The 20398-nt window shown below is 37.8% G+C and overlaps 1 protein-coding gene across 5 annotated transcripts in view; it reads right to left on the bottom strand.

The window, feature by feature from the left end:
- Positions 1-20398, bottom strand: part of TENM3 (teneurin transmembrane protein 3) — a 323385-nt gene that overhangs the window by 184327 nt on the left and 118660 nt on the right. For all 5 annotated transcript variants that reach the window (XM_060086155.1, XM_060086154.1, XM_060086153.1 and 2 more), the window contains one exon: positions 306-543. The gene's annotated coding sequence lies outside the window, so the exon portion shown is untranslated. Of the gene's footprint in view, positions 1-305; positions 544-20398 lie in introns of those variants that run through there.

Here is a 20398-nt window from a genome sequence, read left to right on the forward strand (position 1 = left end):
ACTGAAGCCATTTATTCTCATCTCTTGTAGGCTACAAAATGTGTGAAAAGGACAGGAAAGGTCATTGGTGCAGCAACTAGAAGAGGACCAGTCATCTGGGACGGTTTCTAGAGAAGACAAAACAGAGAGTGTATAAGGATGGCAAATCTCTCTTGGTGAGGAAAGGGTCGGACTAGTTTATCTTTCCATTTCAGATATTTAAAAAATATGGTTTGTTGACTGTTGTCAAACATGCATTCTCCAAGCAGGTACATTGTGTGGTCCTAACAATCAAATACTTCGAAAGTCTCAACTTCAAGGCTTACCTGCTTTCCAGTGGTACATTACTGCCAAGGACCCAGCTGTCCTGCAGCTGGACGGACTCGGGTGTGGTTTGCAGCTCGGCGGGCAAAGCAGCCGGCGGGGCCGGACTCTGGTTCCTTCTATTGGTCAGGGAGTTTCTATTGAGAGAAGTGATGGATGGATGGTGCTGTGCGGAGTGCTGCTTGTGGGAAGGTGGCAGAGGCTGCAGGGTGGACTGGCCTTGGTTGTTTGCAGGTTGCTCTGAAAAAAGAAATGGAAACATTATATTTATGTGTATGTGCACATACACATCTATACACACTACCAATTTCTTGGGGATCCACTGTAGATGAATTAGCATTAGAAACTGCATGTAGGGCTTCCCTGGTGGCGCAGTGGTTGAGAGTCCGCCTGCCGATGCAGGGGACACGGGTTCGTGCCCCGGTCCGGGAAGATCCCACATGCCACGGAGTGCCTGGGCCCGTGAGCCATGGCTGCTAGGCCTATGCATCCAGAACCTGTGCTCCGCAACGGGAGAGGCCACAACAGTGAGAGGCCCGTGTACCGCAAAAACAACAACAACAACAACAACAACAAAACTGCATGTAAATCCATAACCTAATACATTTGCATATTGTTCTATTAAGCGGGTGTTCAGTGACATTCTCTAAGAGCAAGCTGACCCTTGATGCACGAAGTTCTAACTAATAACCACAGATGGTAAAGTTGCTCTTGGTTTTAATTTGTTTCAGATTTTTTTTCATCTGGTTTTATTAACACCTAGAGAAAATAGCATCTGACAGCTCCCCTAATGTGCCTTTAGATTTCAGCTTTTTTAAACAAACCAACCCTGAAATTAAATGGGTAATTTCTGTAGAACACAAAGGTTTTGGAAATGCTTATAATCCCTATAATTATTTCATGGAGTTTTTTTAAAGCTTTATTTAACTGCAATAAATTATTACAAGCTAGTTGCTTAACAGCAGTAGACTACTCTAGCGCATTTCAAATAAGGCAGATCTGCACTATGATCTACCAATAGATGCTACGTATTCTTTAGCAGAAGGTCACTGTGTGAAGCAGATGTTGTTTCATGGATATTTAACAGACTGAATCACAGCTGATTACAACGTCAGAAGGCTCATATACTTAATGACTGTTACATCCATTAGAACACATGCAGAACAGATTTTCCAATTTCACAGTATGCAGTAGAACTACATTTTGGTGTAAGTCATAAGTGATCAGAGCAACTCATGCCACTATGTCAGTGGTACAAATATTTTGTTCTAAACCAGAATCATAAAGGATCCAGCAACTTCAGAATATAAACACAACAGTGGGTTGTAACCAGGAAAAAATTCTCTAAAGCTAATAAGTCATAAGTTAAAATACGCAAATGAATGGAACATTTGAGACCCACTTCTCATTCTCATTACCTAGCTTTGGACATGCTAGAATGCACAAATACTACATTTTAGCCAACAGACAGATGACCCTTAATTTAATGTTAAACTTATTATGGTTCCGCACACATAAGATGTTAATTTTTGACTAACTTCAGTTCAAAGTGCAATATAATTTTAAAGTGATGCATTAAATCATGCTGTTAATATAAATGCACATATTAAAAGAGAACAGGAAACACAGGGACTATCTTTCATCTACCATGTGAACTCCAGCAGTGATTGTTAACACAGTCTAACCTTGTAATCCTGGTTGCATGAAATGGATACATGATATGTAAGAGTTTGAATACATAGTATCAAACCTCTTTACAGGGACAACAATTAAAATTACTCCACCCACAGGGTATAATATTAGTAACACCATGTTTCCAGGGGTCTCTAATAATCCGTATCATATCATTTAACAACTAATAATTTCTTACTCTTGAAATGAGGGACAGAGATCACACCTAAATCTATGAAACAGAGTTGCTTCCTTGTACAGTCACTATTCTTGAAGATTCCCATTCTGGAAACTATAGAAATCTTACTTGGTCCATTGTTTTGGTGCTCATGAAAAATTACAGAAGTCTAATTCTCAGTTAAAGTGAAATTAGCTTTTGGAGACATGGCGGGGTTAAAATAGCACATACAGTTTTTTTTTTTTTTTTTTGCTGTATGCGGGCCTCTCACTGTTGTGGCCTCTCCCGTTGCGGAGCACAGGCTCCGGATGCACAGGCCCAGCGGCCATGGCTCACAGGCCCAGCCGCTCCGCGGCATATGGGATCCTCCCAGACCGGGGCACGAACCCGCATCCCCTGCATCGGCAGGCGGACTCTCAACCACTGCGCCACCAGGGAGGCCCGCACATACAGTTTTAATCGTGTGAGAACAAAAGAAACAAACAGTTTAAAATTCATGTAAGATTTATTATTCAGGTATCATTTAACTACTTAGCTTTGCTGTTCTTAGCATCAGTGCATATGATTAGAATCTCTATAGATGTCTTTAAGGAACATTTCAAGAAGCTGTTTATAAGATGACATATAATAAGGTACAGTTACGGACTTCCCTGGTGGCGCAGTGGTTAAGAATCTGCCTGCCAATGCAGGGGACACGGGTTTGATCGCTGGTCGGGGAAGATCCCACATGCCACGGAGCAACTAAGCCCATGCACCACAACAACTGAGCCTGTGCTCTAGAGCCCGTGAGCCACAACTACTGAGTCCGTGTGCTGCAACAAGAGAAGCCACTGCAATGAGAAGCCCGCACACCACAACAAAGAGTAGCCCCCACTCTCCGCAACTAGAGAGAAAGCCCACGCACAGCAACGAAGACCCAACACAGCCAAAAAATGAATGAATAAATAAATACTAAAATTACTTAAAAAAAAAATAAAGCTACAGTTACGAGGGCCTAGACAAGGTCGGCCTCATAACAAAGAGAGAAAGAAGAGAAACATTTCAAAAGGAAAAGTATTAAGACTGTGCCTAGAAAGAAGCAGGTGACTCCATGTTTTTAAGTACAGCTCCATGAAAGAATGGTTTTATATTATAGATAGGTTACATAGAATAAAGGATATATCAGATATTATACTGTGTCGAGGTAAGGGCACCACAGTTACTTCCTAACTCTGTCAGTCATCATGATAGTGAGCCTCTGTTTCTTCAACTGTAACGTGGCAAATACTGCTTGCCAAAGAGTTTGTTTGGGTTTTTCATAGCATCTTACGAAAACCCGAACGAACTTTTTGGACAATCCAATACCACTGTCCCGTCCAGGTATTAGTGCAAATCTAATGAAATGAAATGCACTCACTCATTCATTTATTCACACACTTCGTCATTCATCCCACAGGCATTTGTCAAGCTTCTATGTTCTAAGGATCTGCTAAGTCAGTAACAGGTGAAAGCATTGTGTAAATGATACAGCATTATAAATATTAAGATTGTTATAAATATTAAGATTGTTACTGAAACATTAAAAGATTTAAGGTCTGTTATCATCATATATTTCATCATGTTGAATTTAAGATTCTTATTCTTTTTTAGTTTTTTTAAAAAATTTATTTTTTATTGAAGTATTGTTGAGTTACAATGTTGTGTTAGTTTCTGGAAGATTCTTATTCTTAAATCAAACTATAAATCATGGGTTAAAACCTTCCATTTAAGGTTTTGAAACTAATTAGTTTCTGCTGTTGCTTTCTCTGGATTCACTCATTCATTTTGCAAGTATTCATTAGGAACTTACAATATGCAAGACATCATGTAAACATCCTTCCTTTTTCCAGTTGTCTGAGGTTATTTCAGCACACCGTGTTCTGTCTGCTGGGACCTCTTTTGATTTGACTACCTAATTAGGAGGCCTACCAATAAAACAAGTCCAGATAATGAAAGCTAGGTTCAATCTAAAATTTGATGGAACAGAATAAGTGCAGAGTCTGAGTGACATGGGGTGGATGGCCAGAAATTTAAATTCTGGCCATCACAAACAGAAGCAAAATCCCAGGATTCAGCTGGAGGTCAATGCTAGTTCTAGAGATTCTGGCTTACAGGACGTGAGAAGTAGCTGGTGTATGTTTTTCTTTTTACCGACTTATTCAAGATAGATTACTTTTGGGCTTCCCTGGTGGCGCAGTGGTTGAGAGTCCGCCTGCCAATGCAGGGGACACGGGTTCGTGCCCCGGTCCGGGAAGATCCCACATGCCACGGAGTGCCTGGGCCCGTGAGCCATGGCCGCTGAGCCTGCGCGTCCGGAGCCTGTGCTCCGCAACGGGAGAGGCCACAACAGTGAGAGGCCCACATACCGCAAAAAAAAAAAAAAAAAGATAGATTACTTTTATAAAGTATAACAAGATAAAATAAAATTGAACATAGTCAGAGAGGAAGATAGAATAAAAGAAAACAAAGCGGGAAAGATAAAGCCAGATATGAGGTGAGTGGACAAAATGCCTGCTGTATACAGTTCTACACATTTTTAGAGAAGGGTACAAATCTGGCTCTAAATTACCTTGTTGCAAAGAGGGAAACATGATCAGTTACATGATTTGAAGTGTTTTTAAGATCAAAAAGTTTGCTTAAGAAAAGCACTGAGAATAGAGAGAACATTCTCTCTTCACCTCATAGGAAGACAGATGAATATCCAGGGAAGTTTTATGACCAAGGTTCAAAGTGGGCACAAGGAAACAGAGAACAGGGTTTGGACTTGGAGACCAGCACTTAGAATCTAATATAGGTGGGCAGATCCATACAAGGACAGCCAAAACATCAACTGTAGCCTTTGCTTTAAGCTAATCCACTGATACAGGCTTTGCATAGGCTTGAGAAAAAGTTTCAGATGAGACCTCACAGAGTCACCAAGTTCAGTGCTCCTGAAACATAGCTCTGAATGTGTCATTTTATTCCTGGAAAACTCCAAAGGCGTTTTGCCTATAAAACATAAAGTGAACTCTAAAGGTGAATGTGATACTTGTTCAAGGTATCTTTGCAAACGTTATCCCCATGAATCTCTTGATGCATCCCTGTTCTAGTCAAGCTTGCTGTACCCACTGTATCTCCACCACAGCTTTCCACTTCTGTATAGTGGCTTCTCTTTGAAAGACATGTTCCTCCAACTTTCTATATCCAAACCCTGTGTATTTCAAGCTCTAAGAATGAGGACTTCTGTTTTCTTCAAGTAGAAATCAGTTATTTCTCCTGAGTCTTCTTAGAGTCTTTTATCTTTCTTCTCTTTTTCTTTTTTAAAATAAATGTATTTATCTTATTTTATTTATTTTTGCCTGTGTTGGGTCTTTTTTGCTGTGTGCAGGCTTTCTCTAGTTGCAGCGAGCAGGGGCTACTCTTCATTGCGGTGCGCAGGCTTCTCATTGCGGTGGCTTCTCTTGTTGTAGAGCATGGGCTCTAGGCGCGCGGGCTTCAGTAGTTGTGGTTCGCGGGTTCAGTAGTTGTGGCGCACAGGCTTAGTTGCTCTGCGGCGTGTGGGATCTTCCCGGACCAGGGCTCGAACCCAAGTCCCTGCATTGGCAGACAGATTCTTAACCACTGCTTCACCAGGGAAGTTCCTTTTATCTTTCTTTTCCATGGCTCTTTTCACTTTTCCCTCTGTATTATACCACTTTTATAGGTTTCATGTGCCCTGTTAGACTCTCTGTGGAGAGTCACCTTGGAACCCCTAAGGACCACAGGATGATAGATACTCAGTAAATATCTGCTGAATGAATGACTATTGGTGAAGAAGTCAATGAAGGGAGAGCTGAAGTAAACAGTGGGGCCTGCTCATATTGCCTTTTCTTTTACTGAAATATAGTTGATTTACAATGTTGTGTTAGTTTCAGGTGTACAGCAAAGTGGTCCAGTTACACATGTGTATTGCCTTTAATTCTAAGGTAATTTGCAAACATGTCTTATTTCCCCAACTAAATTCTTAGATCCTGAAAGGCAGGGACTCTAACTTAAAGCTCTTTGGATTTTCCAGTACCTTCACTAAGCCTTGTGCTTCAAAGACTCCTAAAAATATGCTGAATGATCGGTGATATTTATGAAATAACAGGACCTTGGGAGGGGGGTGTCATCTCATCCAGGCAGGTACCATGTAACTCACTACAGAAACTGGTTTTTCAGAATATTTCTTTTGAATCATGGCAGATGTTCCAATATTTAAAATCTACCTTTTAAGATGTGTGAATAATGGAGAAATTACCTAAAATATATAAGATATAAATATATAAGATATGAAACAATACATAAAATATGTATTATAATTTGCCAAGTATAGTACGTTTTCCTTATATTTTAAAGCTTATGATTAAGAATCCTCCAAATTAGATATTTTAGAAAAGATGTAGGTTATTTTTTCCAAGTGGTCTTCCCTACGTTTTTTAAAAAAAATTCAATTCTTGGCACTATGCTTACTAGAAATTATATACTGTACCTAACCAGTGCTGTTTCTTTCAGCCTATCTTTCTTTGTTCAAGTGCCTGCTGCTCATATAACGTTCATGACAGCCTGACAGTTGCTTGTTTTTATTTGATAAACTGGACACAAATGATAGCAGATATCTGTTCAAATTCACATTATATTAATAAACATTAGATAGACTAGGCTTCGCTCACTGTGCTCAGCTCTTTGCCACCAAAGAAGTTAGCTCTTTGACAGAACATTGAAGGCCATCCCATTAAACCTATCAGCTGGGGGTCAGCCTGGATCATAACATACACAGTAAGGTGTGCCGCCTACTAGACCACAAAAAAGCTATTTGACAATGCAGTAGATTCCAGTTTAATCAAATTATAAAACCCAATTCCAAGCAAATGAAGGCATATTCACTGAGCTCCACAGGGGGAAGAAAATAAACTTTTGACCACTTTCCTGGATAGCAACTCTGCTGTATGAACCAGTGAGGTGGAGGGGCCATAGAGACAAATGACAATAAACGTGGGAGAGTTATTTTTCATGGGGTGTTTTCTTGAATAAGTTACATATCTCTCTGAGCTTCATTTATTTTATAGTGCTTATTTAAAGGAATCTAAAAAATACAGAGCCTGACATACAGTAAGTGCTAAAGGCAACTTATTAAGCTGGAAGAAATAGCCAGCTTCAGGGCAGAACATCATGAGGGAAAACAAAGTAACTCAAGAGCCTTGTCCACAAGTAAGGACACACTATCCAGTATCTCTGAAGAGGAAACGTTTTTCCTTTAACAGGCAACCAAGCAAGAATCGGAAATATCACAGGCATCAAAAATAAACTACTGTCTTGGCAGAGAAGAGGGAATCTGATCTCTTAGTCATGAAGTTCAGCGGGTCTCTTTTTCCCATCTCCTATAACCACAGAATCATGACAAGAATTTGAAAAAAAAAAAAAGGAACATCTTTTTTTTTTTTTTTTTTTAAACCTAACTGGGCATATTTGCTGGTTTGAATTTTTTTTTTTTTTTTTTAATTAAAAGCCACTACAGGCAGCTTCCAGACAGCTAGGTGCAATTCAGTCCAGCTCTCCCTGATTCACAGCCTTGGGCTGAGGTCTTCGGGGGCCAGAGTGGAAATGGCCAAAGTGGGGAGAGAAAATAATAGCTGCTGGGAGATACAAATACCTTTGTGTGGGTGTATGTCCACATGTCCACATGTGCCCTTTAAGGCTTTGGCGGGCTGGCTACAAGTGTCCCCAGGGAAGAAACACTCTATTTTGGAAGGGAGATAGAAGGCTAGGGGCTGACAGCTGTGCTGCTTTAAGATATCTGTTTGCAGTTTGAGTGGAGTCTGCTAACAAAAGACAAATGGGTGATGGAAGATAGAGGGCTGGAGAGAGGGAAGGGGAGGGAGGGGGAAGGAGGGAGCAGGAGATGAAGGACAGGGGATGAGGCTGGGGGAAGGGAAGAGAACCACGGAAGAACAGAAGCGTTTTTAGCTTGACTGAACTACTAGAGAACCAGAGAAGCATTCTTCTTCCTGTGGCTTGAGAACTCCTGGATACCAAAGACAGGGAGGTGAATGTATGAATAAACTCTGGTTCTGCCCCCCCCGCCAGGCATTTACAAGATACACAGACAGCGTTGAACTAGACAAACATTTAGAAGGAGCCACACGGGTTTACTGGGGATTAGCAATGGTGGGGTTAAAGCCTTTGTTTCTCTACCACCAAATTCATTCATTCTCACTTTACTTCCTGGCTGTACCTTTACCTTCTCCCACCTGTCTCAAGCAAAACTGAAGTATTCTGCAAAACTGACCTCTTTCGTAAAACAGGTCACCAAAACAAAACCTGTAAAATACTTTGCTGTTGTATATTTTATTACCATATTAATTTTTTTTTACTGAAGTACAGTTGATTTACAATATTTCATTAGTTTCAGGTGTACAGCATAGTGATTCAGGTTTGTTTTTTTTCTTTTTTGCAGATTCTATTCCATTACAGTTTTTTACAAGATATTGGGTATAACTTCCTGTGCTATACAGTAAATTCTTGTTGCTTATCTATTTTATGTGTAGTAGTTTGTATCTGTGAATCCCATACTTCTAATTTGTCCCTCCCTCCCTCTCCCCTTTGGCAGCCATAAGTTTGTTTCCTATGCCTGTGAGTCTGTTTCTATTTTGTATATAGATTTATTTGTATTATGGTTTAGACTCCAATATAAGTGATACCATAGAGTATTTGTCCTTCTTTGTCTAACTTATTTCACTAAGCATAACATTTTCTAGGTCCATCCACGTTACTGCAAATGGCAATATTTCATTCTTTTTGAAGGCTTAGTAATATTCCATTGTAGATACATACAACATCTTCTTAAGCCAATCGTCTGTCAATGGGCACTTAGGTTGTTTCCATGTCTTGGCTATTGTAAACAGTGCTTCTAGTGACCAGAGCTTGGAGTGGATGCTCCAAGTATACAAGGACCAAATCATAGTTAGCTTTTGCATTTGAAAATCCCAATGTAATTCTTACATTTAGCTTAATCTTTTGTTCCATTATCAACCAACTCAGTGGCCTTACAGAAGTTGCTTTTCCTTGATTTTCTAATTGTAAATTTTTCTACTGGTAAAAATGGTAAACACCTTCCTCATCTGGCTACATTTCAGGAGCTATTAGGAAAGGCATATTATAAATACAAGTATTTTATGACACTGAAAATAGTACATTACATTAAAAATATCTCCTTTGCTCAGAAAATCTCATATATATTGCAGACATTTAGTTGACATTATATCCCTATGGAGAAAAAAATTAAGTAGCAAGAATTTTCCTCATAAATGGGAAAAACTTGAGTTAAGAAAATATGTGTACTTAGTCATACCACAACTCAGTGGAGCCCAAATTGAACGAAAACATTTACATATTCAAGGTGCTTTCTTCTCCTCTCCTTTCTCACCCCCATCCTCCACACCATAATAAAAAGATAAGAAATGGTATAATGGAAATTAGAGAAGAGAGACCTCACCTCACTCAGAAAATCACTTTCACATAAACTTGCTCCTCTGGTTCATTGTTTTATCTAGCGATTCTCACACAAGCTAGGTATTTGAAAGGGAATTGTCCATTTACATACCTCTGCAAGCCTTTGGTTAAAATATGGCACTGTGTAAAAACTGTCACCACAGTTTATCTGTCACTTAAACATTTCTGACAGTTGCACACAAATCAAATGAAAATTTAAAATGTGCTTTAAAAACCATAAAATACTATATACACTATATACAGCAGTGTTCTCATCACCTTCATCATCAGACTACTGATTGTAAGGCTATTTATATAGATATTTGAATATGAAAAATCTTGAAGATAAACAAGAAGATGTAAAAGGAAGATTTGTACTGGCCAGAAGGCATTATTTAATCAGCACACATGAACTGATTTACTGTACTTACTGAGTTAGTGAGAATTTGGTTCAGTTTCTTTAGGGTCATTCCTTGAAATGAGGATTAGAAGAAATCATCAAGGTCTGAGTCTTTTCAACCTTTGCATTCTTTTTTCTTTGAGAGTCCACTGCATTTTCTGTTTCAAGCAATGTGGCAACCTAGATTAGCTGTCAACCCCCTTGCTATGAAATATCCAGAACTGCTGGGTAAAATATAATAAATACCTTTTGGATGAATTCACTTAGTGTATCTATTGTCTAACATTTGCCAGGCTCTGTTCCAGGCATTGAGGATACAGCAGTGAACAGAACAGCCAACAACCTTCGCCACCAGTGGAACGTGAACTTTAGATTAATGTAACTGAATTAGAAAGAAAGGATGGGCCAGAAACAGAGGGGAGAGAAAAACTGTCGAGTACACGTGAGCCAACACTGTAGCTTCCCCGGGGAGACCTGCCAGTCTCTGTAACATTTCAATGTACAAGCAAGAGTCAAGAATTCATGCCTCAGCTGTTCCTGAGACCCCTACATACAGCCTGGACACTTAAAGTGCTATACCCTCAGTCTAACAGTAGACTTAAAAAACCTCCTCATTGCAGAGAGACAATAAGGAGTCTTGCTGTGCTGTCTTGAACCTGGATGGGGAAGAAAACAACTCGTAAAAATTTCAGCCGGTAGCCTGGGCTTCTCTGGAGTCAGAGTATGAAGTTGAAACTTTTACTATCAATATAGTTCTGGGACCCCCAAGCCAAGAAATTAATATTAAAAGTGGTACTCATCAGCAACACTACCCGCCTCTCCCCAAGGACCCAGAAGAAGCAAATGCAAAACTTGTTTAGAAGAGCATGCTCTCAAATCAAGTCACAAAGGATTTCCACAGATAAAACCCTACTTTCAATGAATTTACAGTCTAAAATCGTAAAACTTAAGAGAAAACATCTACCTTGAGTCAAAATCTACAGACAAAACAAAAAGCAAAAACGTATCTCCCTGAACTTCAGATAATATGACCATAAGATAAAACAATAAGTATGTTTAGAATGATTACAGATTTAAAAGAAATTAGGAACATGAGAATAAGAGACCATGAGAAAAGAAGGAGCGGTTACAGAAAAAGGTAGAATGTGTATGCAGACACTGAAGTTAGAAACTTACTGGGTGGTTCAAACAATACATTAAATACAACTGTAGAGAGTACCAGTGAGTTGGAAAAGAGATCTGGGAAAATCACTCAGATGGCATGAGAAAGACCAAGACTGCTTAAATATGAAAGAGCAATTCAAAGACAAAAAAAGAATGAAAGAAAGCTCAATATACATTCAGTGAGAGTTCCAGAAGGCAAGAATAGGGTTTTCTTTGGAGCTATTTAAACAGCTTTCTACAAAGTTCCTAATACCACACAAATGGCTGTCAAGTTATAGAGAACGTAAATTTATTCATCTCTTTTTCATGTCATATGAATTATCTCTGCTACTCTCTTTTTTGTTACTGTCAAGCACCCTCACCTACTTTAGTGGGTGGAAGCAAATGGAAATGGATATCTTCTGCTTGTTAAAGTAGTTCCTCTTTCAATATATTTAACGCCAATAATGCCACAGACACATTATCCTCTACAGAATTCTTAGTTTTCCATAACCATTTTTTTTTTACAGAATCATACATAAAACTTACATATGCATAGAAAAATGGATCTAAATACCTTCTGAATGTCTCAGTATGTGTTTCAGGATAGTCTTCTACCCATTAAAAAAATATTTTACCTGAGAGAGTAAGCTAAAAAGGGAAAATCTGTCCCAATCTTGACAAGGAAGAACTGCTGACATACAATCAATAGACGCTTTTCCCTCCTCTCTGATTTCCTAATGGACATTTGATTTTAGTGCAATTAAATTTTACTGACTTGAAATGGAGTATATGGTATGATATAAATAAAGCACATTTTGGAATATGGATAAGAATAAGCTGGAAGGCAATTAAAAGCTATTACTATGTGATAAGTGGCTTATAAAGAATAAGAAAAGTGAATTGAATATTCCAAATAATGCAGAATTTGTTATGCTTTTCAGATAACGTATTCTTTATCACAAAGAAAATGTCTGGTATAGAAGGAAAAGTACTAGAAAAGGAAACAGGAGACGTAGGGTTGAGTACTTGCTTTATCTGACTAAACATAACCACATATAAACCAACTAACTTCTGAGCCTCAGTTTTTCTCCTCAAAGAATGGTGCTGGTGGCGGGGAGGATGGGTCATGTAGTGAATTCTACAGTTTTTAGCTTTATTTCAGGCACTATACAATATTTTCTTGAAACATATTAGTGTATGTTATAAATATTAAAAATTTAAGGTAATTAAAAAACCTCATCATTATATCTTAAGTTATACACGTAAAACATTTAAGGGACATATAGTAAAAAAAATTACTTCACTCCAAATGTAAACATGAAAACTCTACCATATTAATTCTTATCATAAATACTCTACCTGTATTATCTTATGTTATAAATACTGAAAATAAATTTTTTGTTTTCTAAATAAAACACTCTGTTACCTTATGTTGTAACTAGTAACATCTTAAGGTACATATAATAAAAAATCATTTTATACCAAATTTCAATTTACTTCAGATTTCAATTGTTAAAACTGCTTGTGAAAACAGCTATGTAAAAAGCCAGAATAGAACTTTCAAACTTAAAACTGACCTGTTTTTAAAAAGTTATGATGACAATTATAATACATTTTTTAAATTATAGCTAATTAATCAATTATAGGAAAAAGATTCAGCCTACTTTACCTGAACCTTTTTCTAATTTTAATTTTTTTTTTTTTTTTTTTTTTTTTTTTTTTTGTGGTACGCGGGCCTCTCACTGTTGTGGCCTCTCCCGTTGCGGAGCACAGGCTCTGGACGCGCAGGCTCAGCGGCCATGGCTCACAGGCCCAGCTGCTCGGTGGCATGCGGGATCTTCCTGGACCGGGGCACGAACCCGTGTCCCCTGCATCGGCAGGCGGACTCTCAACCACTGTGCCACCAGGGAAGCCCTAATTTTTATTTTTAAAAATATTTCCGGAACTATAGGAAAACTAAGTGACTAGAGAATACACAGAAAGTACCCAGCAACCCTGCTGATCTGGTTCCCCTCCCCCCTGCCAAATATTAATTTTGCCATTGATCTTTTTCCTTAGCATGTTATTTGATATCATATTTGTTATCTGGCAGTTTATTGAGTCCATATTGTCTGTCGATGTCTTACATAGAAATAGAATCAAATTTTTAGTTTCCTTCCAATCATATTATGGCCTCTAAGCAGAGATGTGTGTTATCACAAACATTAAACATTACCTAGAGGCAACATGGACTGAATGGAACCCACTGAATCCTTCCCATTCTTGGCATTTGCAATGAGGGTGATCTGTTAAGTGGAAACCATGCTATGATGTTCTTTGATTAAAAAGGAAATAGAGTCATAGTTTAAGCTGACATATGCATACTTGTTGAATTCCCTTCTCTGTCATTATTACTCTGGGGATAATATGTGTGTGTGTGTGTCTGTGTGTGCGTGTATGCATAACACTAAAAGCCTCTTCCCAATAAATATTTTTCTGCTGCTTTAATGACTGAGCACCAATGGAGAGCAGGATGGTACAGTGAAAAGAATACTAAATCTGGGAGATATTATGAAAACCAGTATCAAAATGAGATCATGCATAGGAAAGTGTTCCATAAACTGCAAAGTGAGGCTGTTATTGTTTGGGAGATCAACGATATGTATTTTCTGAGGCTTTGTTGCACCCTTTAAAATAGTAAGCATGGGGGCTTCCCTGGTGGCGCAGTGGTTGAGAGTCCGCTTGCCGATGCAGGGGACACGGGTTCGTGCCCCGGTCCGGGAAGATCCCACATGCCGCGGAGCAGCTGGGCCCCTGAGCCATGGCTGCTGAGCCTGCGCGTCCGGAGCCTGTGCTCCGCAACGGGAGAGGCCACAGCAGTGAGAGGCCCGCGTACCGGAAAAAAAAAAAAAAAAATTGTAAGCATGATTTGTTCAGGCTGGAAGCCTGTGTCTTTCTATAGGATGCTAATTGCCTCTAGAAGCCTTCCTCTCAAAATAGAGGTTCAAAAAGAAGCTGGTGACTGAGATACCCTCTCACAGATCTTCTGATCTTTTATTTCATGAGTCTACAGATTTTTTAATGCCAGTTGATTAAAATTTTCCATAGAAGAGGTAAATAAGCATTAGATTTACGGCAGAGAAGAATAAGAAACACCTGGACTATTAGTCTGCTCGAGCTGCCATAACGGAATACTGCACATGGCGGGGGGGGGGGACCTTAGCAACGGGAATTGACTTTCTCAGGGTTCTAGAGGCTAGAAGTCCCAGATCGAGGTCCAGCAGAGTCATTTTCCCGGGAGGGTTCTCTTCCTGACTCGCAGGAAGAGGACCCTCCTGTGTCCTCACAGGGCTGGAGAGAGCTCTCCAGTGGCTCTTCTTATCTGAACACTAATCCTATCAGATCAAGCCTCACCCTTACCATCTCATTTAACCTTAATTACTTCGTTAGAGGGCCTATCTCCAAATACAGTTATGGGGGGGGGCTTAGGGTTAGGGAAATATGAATTTGGGGGTAGGGGAGGACACGAACATTCAGTCCCTAACACCTGGGTTCAAGCTCCCTGTCTGAAATTTAGTGCAACTCTGAGCAAATCAATTTCATGTTCCAAATTCTCTGATTCCTCATCTGTAAAATGGAAGTAAAGTGTGGGGATTAGAAGAGATAATGTATATTAAAGGATTTTTATAAACTGTGATGTGCTATTTTGATGTAAGGTCTTAATTTCCAGACTTTACCCATTTATTCAAATAAAGCAATAAAATTTTTTTATCCTTTTTTTTTTAGGCCAGAGAAGATGTTTATGTGTGAGTATGCCCATAAAATAATTTCCTTCTACAGGGATGTCTTTAAAAACATTCTCTTCTCATTTCTAAATTTATAAAGGCAAATATACACCTAATTATTTTTCTATAGTCTCTTAATATCATTCAATTAGAGTGCTTTCTTAGGATAACATATCACTAGCATAAAAGATGGAAAGAAACGCACATTATTAGAGAAATAATTCCCTGTATTTGCAGGGCGGCTGGCTAAAATGTATTTCGATCCTGTAGACTGAACTCATACTTTAAGTACTGAATTGTATTCTTTGCATTTAAAGAAACACACTAGGAATTGATGTTCCCACGGAAACATGTGAAAATGTAAAGATGAATGAAACAACTTTATGTTTTATGGCATTTACTTTGAAAATCTGATTAAGATAGATGTCTTTAGCTCATAATTCTTCAATGTCACATAGTCATAGTTCCCATCAGCAAGATGTTTTAAAGGCTTTCGATTAATATTGCATGCCAGAACTGAAATTACATCCTTTGTCGTTTAGTTCTTAATGGTGCAAGTGATATCTATCAAGTAGTGTTATATGAAGCATGTGTGATTTTTATTGCAGGCTGTTTTCACAAATCTTTTTCAGGTTTCACAAAGACTGCTTGGGGTTTACAATAAATATGTCCTTCTGTTGAAAATCATACTGATTCTTAAAAGTGAGGTGAAACTTGGATTATTAGAATTTACTTATCGATAAAAAAACTACTTGGATCTGCTGTATTGCCATTTGCAAGTAGTCTTGAATATATCTGCTTTTACCCAAATCTTTTAGTAAATCACTGTTATAATATACGTAAAATATGTGTCAAATACAAATAGCTCACAAAGCCTTCATCAGTAAGCAAGCACATTATCTGCCTAGTAAGGAAAACACAGTTGGATGGGGCTACAGTATACACTAACTATTGAATGTTGACTGGGATTGTGCTGCAAAAGTATATGTTTTATTTTTTAAAATATAATTACTAATTTATTTTTAAAGAGGAATCTAGGGTCCTGAAAAATAATTTCAAAATTTCTGAAACTCAAGCACATCAAAGACAACTCAATTTCATTTATTAAACACCCAGACTCATGAAAGAATCTTACTTATATATAGATTAGAAAGATACAGGTAAAGAAAAATTCTTATACTGATATTCTATATATACATATATACATATTGTTTGTTTGTTTTTGTTTGAACACAAGCCAACGTATTTTGATCCTGTGGCTCTACCATTAACACATTCTACTCCTTCAGTCTTGGTTCCCTTTACCTATAAAATTAAGGGGCAGATTATGATTTCTAAGGTCTTTTTTCCAGTTTAAAGAAAATTCTAAAATCCTATAGTGTTTAAGTGTGTGTGTGTGTGTGTGTGTACATATATACACACACAGTTTAAAGCTTTGGTTGCTAAAGTCTCAAATGCTGTTATGCCTTGTCACGTTGAGTTTCATAAAATACAGATCTTCTCAAGATAAAACAAGTGATCAAAAACATTACAAAGGACAACAGCAAGGGGCTTATTCTGGGATGTGTCTCCCTTGGGCAGTATCTACATCGTTGATGTAAGAGAAATCTGGCTACATCTCTCCTGAGTGAGCTGTGGTCTTTAGGGACCTCACGGACATGGCTTTTGCCAACTCTATGTCTATTATAAAGGAGAATAAAAATATTAACATTAAGATCGACATTCTTGTTCAGCAGTGCACAGCACATTCACTTTGTTTGGATAACTGCACATTTAAATTACAGTCTCCTTACCTGGTTCTAGACATTAGGGATTAATGCACATATAGAAAAGGATTTTCGCAATTGTACTTCCCCACATGGCAGATGACTGCACTTCTCATTTATTCTATAAGGAAGAGCTTGCCTTTTCTACTATGTTTACTTGAATTTTTTCTACTGTATGTGGTTGACTGAAGGAATGGCAATAGTTCACTTTAAAAACATTCTCTCCATTAGCTAGGATCGATTTTTTTAAAGCATTCCAACACGTCCATATCCACTCTGTAACAATTCCTTTACGGCTGATACTAAAAAATATTGTGTGCTTAAAAGATAATGCTCTTCACATTAAAAAATAAATAAAAAAAGAAACTACATATGTTCCCTCTATTTTACGTTTTGTTTTGTTTTGTTTTTTTTGCTAGCTATAAGTAAATTAGTTTTACCCAGTAATTCCAGAAAGAAGTTACTAAAAATCTAGCCTCAATGTAAACTTATAGATCCTAAATGCCAAAGAGGGGTTGCAAACTGGAGAGAAAACTGAACAAAGGAAACTTATACTCACGAAAGCTTATTGAACTACTATGTTATGTGCTCAATATACATTATTTAATCTCATAGCCACCTCAGACTGTCAGTATTTATTCATATTTCACAAGCAGGGGGGAAAAAAGTTCTGAGAAATTTAGAACTCCGGCAATGGTCACAGAGTATGACTCCAAAGCTTTCCATACTAATTTACACGGGAATAATTATTTTTGTCAGTTTTGTTTCAGGCATGTTGTCAAGAAGAAAATGAAGAGGAAACGTTAGCTTTAAAATAGGTCTGTAGAAACGCGATATTAAATGGAAAAAAAAGCTTGTTTTATTCTGAGTGTGGGGTTGGAGAGCCACCTAGTAAAGACTGGTGTAAAGACCAAAACCCAGCAGCAAAAACAGAAGCATTCTTTTTTAATAAGGAAACTACGCAGCATTTTAAATGGGAAACATAGATGAAAAAATAATTTGGGTGTTATTTTCAGTTTTATAAAGAGTTTAACATTTTTTAGTATGTACGCAGTGTTTTGTCTCCTTTTTAAATTTTCTGAAGCCAGTTTATCTCTTTCATGCTAAGAAACAAAAAATATATTAGGTTTAAAAACATCTCTAAAAGAAATGATTAAAAAAATACAAGATTCTAGATCCTATTATTTTTCCTTCCTGTCCTTATACTATAACTTGGGGTTGGCAGGTTATCTTTACAAACTCATAATAGTTGCTAATGTAAGCATACGGTATTTTTTCTAACATTTTTAATGGATTATTAGAGTTATCAAATCAAACAGTACTACAAAGCACAACCCCATAGGCTCATCTTTGATTATCATCACAATTTACTGAAAAATATTTGAGACAGCATTATTAAAAGTTAATGGCCTTCTGGTTTATAAAGAACTGTTATCTCTTTAATTTTTTCCTTTGATCATATACTGCCATGTTTCTATTTTTGTGAGGGTATCAAAATAGGGTCAAACAATTTCACATATTATATTCAAAACAAAATAGTATCCGCTTCCCATTATAACTTCTTACTTCTTTCCTGTTATCTTAAAATAATGGATAATTTTGATTTTTCACTGAATGCATGATCCAAAAACCGAGTATGAGAACAGAATACAAGTATGGTTTATATTAACATGTTTAATCGGCGTTTTGCATGTCAATGCGATTACACACTTTAAATACGTAATTTGACTTAAAAAGCACCCACCAAAATCGAGTGAGAAAGACAGATGCAATTAAATGATTATTCAAGCAAAGTAGCAGATATTCTAACAAAGAATACTAATTAACTTTCAAACAATGAGTATTGTGAAATCCAAGTTATACACCGCACATTACTGCACACGTAAAAATGGAAAGTGACAGCGGAGCCACTCTTTAAACTCAAAAGTGTACCACCCACAATTAGCAATCAAAGCGGACTCATGAAGTTTAGCCGTAAACATTTTGCCCTGGCGCTGGGTTCAGGCAGGTACGTTGGCTGAAGAGGCTGTGATGTCTGCCATGCCACCCTTCATGCCTGTGGCTCACACGACGAGCAGAATGAAAACACCTTCTGATTTCAAGGCAAGTCAGAAATACGAAGATTTATAACTGAGCAGATCTAATGGAGCTGTCACAAAGGGAAGTTACACTCACAATGAAGCGCTCACATCATGATCTAGTGTGTATCCTAATTGGGAAAAAAAAAATTCTTTGGGAAGAACCCTGCAAATGTTGTTGGGAGAAGAGACTCACAGTAAAAGAGGAAGCGGAAGAAAAAGAGAGCTGGTGGGGGGGGGTTAGTTCTTCAAAGAATTACAGCTGAGGTCACAGATAATGTGGTGCACCAGAAGACAGTGAATTTAGGATGGCACCTTCCTTTAAGTGCTTTATTCCTCTTTCATTTAGAATGGAGAAAAGAGTCAGAACGAGACAAAAGACAGCCAAAGAACCAAACTTCCAAAATAGCATTACACGACATTATTAATAGTGTCGCACGAAAGAGAAGTGACAGCTCTCAAAAGAGTACTTTTGTCTCTGCTTACTTTAATTAAAATCCCTAAGCTTTCAAGTGAAGTTGAACCTTTTTTTTTTTAAACAGAAAAATATATCCAGGCTGATTAAGATTTGATTTCTGTCCCCTAATGGTCCTCAAGCATCATTAGATCCTGTTTAAAGCAACAGAAACAGCCACAGCAAAAACAAACCTCAACAGCACGCAATTTTCTCAAAAGAACCAAGATTTCATCCTCTGCCTTTTCACAGGTAAATGAGCTCCCAGTGTGCTCCTTCCTTTGCAGCAGGCACCGATTCATTAAATTTGAAATGAGAATTACAACAAAATCATACTAGTATGAATGTTTCAATTAAGTTACTTTATACCGGAGTACCCTAACAATCTTGCTTTAAAATAAACTAATGTGATCTTAAAAGATCAGGGTGAAGTATGATCCATGAAAATGAGTCTTGATGGCACATTCTTATTGGGGGAAAAAAGTTTTCAAATCTGTGGATACAACTGAAAAAAATCCATTGGAGCCAATGTAATGTCATTATTCTTATTCCAAAACACCTTAAAGGAAACCTATTTCTTTTTTTTTTAACTTTTTATTTTATATTGGAGTATAGTTGATTAACAATGTTGTGTTAGTTTCAGGTGTACAGAAAAGTGATTCAGTTATACATATACATGTACCTGTTCTTTTTCAAATTCTTGGGATTGACATGTACACACTGCTATATTTAAAGTGGATAACAAACAAGGACCTACTGTATAGCACAGGGAACTCTGCTCAATATTATATATTAACAACCTAAATGTGAAAAGAATTTGAATTTGGAAAACCTGTGTCCTGTCTTCTCAACATTCATTGTTAATCTGCCCAAAACTAGGTTCATCCTTCTCCTTCTATATGCCTTGCTCAGCCCAAATCCTCTTTCTCAACCTTTCCATTCTTCCACTGAAATCACCATTTTCTCCTCGAAAATCTGGTGATAGTTTTGACTCTTAGTTTATACTTAATCATCAAGTTGGTTGTAAGTTCATTCAAACTGTACCTTGGTTTTGTATTTTCCCCTGGATCGCCATTGCATCGCCCTACCTAGACCCTGATTATCACCCTTCCTCTCTACCTCTCAGTTATTC

This window comes from Mesoplodon densirostris, chromosome 20 (assembly GCF_025265405.1).
Source record: "Mesoplodon densirostris isolate mMesDen1 chromosome 20, mMesDen1 primary haplotype, whole genome shotgun sequence".
NCBI classification, from domain to species: domain Eukaryota; kingdom Metazoa; phylum Chordata; class Mammalia; order Artiodactyla; family Ziphiidae; genus Mesoplodon; species Mesoplodon densirostris.